Source organism: Triticum aestivum, chromosome 5B (genome assembly GCF_018294505.1).
Source record: "Triticum aestivum cultivar Chinese Spring chromosome 5B, IWGSC CS RefSeq v2.1, whole genome shotgun sequence".
Lineage (NCBI taxonomy): Eukaryota > Viridiplantae > Streptophyta > Magnoliopsida > Poales > Poaceae > Triticum > Triticum aestivum.
Genome location: NC_057807.1, coordinates 75,247,946 through 75,250,674, shown reverse-complemented (window position 1 = coordinate 75,250,674; position 2,729 = coordinate 75,247,946).

The following is a 2,729-nucleotide window of genomic DNA, read 5'->3' as shown; positions in this document are numbered from 1 at the left end:
CGATGATAACCGACATATGTAACCCTAGGTACCCCTGGTGTTTGTATAAACCAGAGGGTTTAGTCCGTAGAGGGGAGAACCATCATCATACCCACCTAGGGTTTAGTTCGTCCGATCTTGTGGTAGACCAACTCCGTAATTGTCACACAAACACATCAATATAATCAAGGAGCACGTAGGGTTTTACCTCCTCGAGAGGGCCCGAACCTGGGTAAACACTATCTGTACACCCCTTGTTACCCATCGATCCAAGATCCACAGCTCGGGATCCCCTACCCGAGATCTGCCTGTTTTGACACCGACATTAGTGCTTTCATTGAGGGTTCCATTGTGGAATCATTGAAGGATCGATCATTCTCTTAGTCATCAGCGATGGTATCTACAACGGGGACGTCTTTGTCCCCGGGCAGCTTTTCGCGTTCGGTAGCATCGTGCTGTGATACGTCTCCAACGTATCTATAATTTTTGATTGTTCCATGCTGTTATATTATCATTCTTGGATGTTTTACAATCCTTTTATATCATTTTTGGTACTAACCTATTGACATAGTGCCCAGTGCCAGTTGTTGTTTTCTGCATGTTTTTTACATCGCAGGAAATCAATACCAAATGGAGTCCAAAAGCAGCGAAACTTTTTGAGCATTTTTTTGGGCCAGAAGACATCCAGTGGGCCAAGGAATCACCTGGGGGTGCCTCGAGGAGGGCAGCACTCACCAAGGCATGCCTGGGGGCTAGGCGTGCCCAGGTGGGTTGTGCCCACCTCGGGTGCCCCCTGAACCGCCTCTTTGCTCTATAAATACCCCAAAATTCCAAAAACCCTAAGGGAGTCGATGAAAATCAATTCCAGCCGCCGCAGAGTACAGAACCACCAGATCCAATCTAGACACCATCACGAAGGGGTTCACCACTTCTATTGATGTCTCTCCGATGATGCGTGAGTAGTTCTTTGTAGACCTACGGGTCTGTAGTTAGTAGTTATATGGCTTCCTCTCTCTCTCTTGATTATCAATACAATGGTCTCTTGGAGATCCATATGATGTAAGCCTTTTTGTGGTGTGTTTGTTGGGATCCGATGAACGTTGAGTTTATGATCAGATCTATGTTTTTATCCATGAAAGTTATTCAAGTCTTCTTTGATCTCTTATGTGCATGATTGCTTATAGCCTCGTATTTCTTCTCCAATATTTGGGTTTTGTTTGGCCAACTTGATCTATTTATCTTGCAATGGGAAGATGTGCTTTGTGATGGGCTCGATCTTACGGTGCTCGATCCCAGTGATAGAAGGGGAAACGACACATATGTATCGTTGCTATTAAGGATAACAAGATGGGGTCTATTTCTACATAAAAAGGTCTTGTCTACATCATGTCATCGTTCTTATTGCATTACTCCGTTTCTCCATGAACTTAATACACTAGATGCATGCTGGATAGCGGTCGATGTGTGGAGTAATAGTAGTAGATGCAGGCATGAGTCGGTCTACTAATCTTGGACGTGATGCCTATATAATGATCATTGCGTGGATATCATCATGATTATTTGAAGTTATATCAATTGCCCAACAATAAATGTTTTCCCACCATTTGCTATTTTTCTCGAGAGAAGCCACTAGTGAAACCTATGGCCCCCGGTCTCTTTTCATCATATTTGCCTTTGCGATCTATTTTCCTTTGCATTTATTCAGATCTATTAAACCAGAAATACAAAAATACCTTGCTGCAATTTATTTGTTCCGCGATATATTTATCATATCTACCACTTTTATCTCACGTTATTTGCCTATCTTGAGGTGCCGTACCCGAAAGGGATTGACAACCCCTTTAACACGTCAGGTTGCGAGTATTTGTTATTTGTGTGCAGGTGTTGTTTATTTGGTGTGAGGAGGTTCTCCTACTGGTTCGATAACCTTGGTCTCACCACTGAGGGAAATACCTACCGTCGCTATACTGCATCATCCCTTCCTCTTTGGGGAAATACCGACGTAGTTCTAGCAGACATCAAAAGGAATTTCTGGCACCGTTGCCGAGGAGGATCTTCAACATCAACGAGGTTCCTAATTACAAATCTCATCTCCTCGCAATTTACATTATTTTCCATTTGCCTCTGGTTTTCTTATCCCCCACTTCACAAAAAATTGCCATTTTATTCGCCCTCTTTTTCGTTCACCGTTTTCTCGTCAGATCTGTTTTTCATGTGCAATCTTGTTTATCACGTTTTGTCGTTATGGATTTTTCTTCTTCTATTGCGTGCACCCCCGAGAACTAGGTTCTCAACTTTAAACAAAGGGGAGGAGAAAATTTAAAAGATGCTAGGTATAGGATTTGCAATGCTCATAATATATCTATCTGTAAGCAATCTACCGTTCTTCTTCTTCGTTGTTTTTATGTGGGCATTACCACTTGGTACAGATTCGTCCTTGATACGATTACCGGTGGGAATTTCTTGATGTGTCCTTCTCTGGATGCTTTTAATGATTTGGGAAATTTAGTGGGTTCACCACCACTCGTGATCAATGAAACAATATTGACTCTTGAGCATGTTATGGAAAGACTAGATGCTATTGAAAGGAAAATGCTTACCGTAGAACATATTGAAAACTTGGATAGAAAAATGCAAAGTTATGCTACTAAAGTTGGGTCAAAAGCATGAGACGTTTTTAAGTTGCTAAAAGAAAAGTGAACTATAATTCATGAAAGAATCGAAGAGAGCCCGTCTAGGATTGATAAACT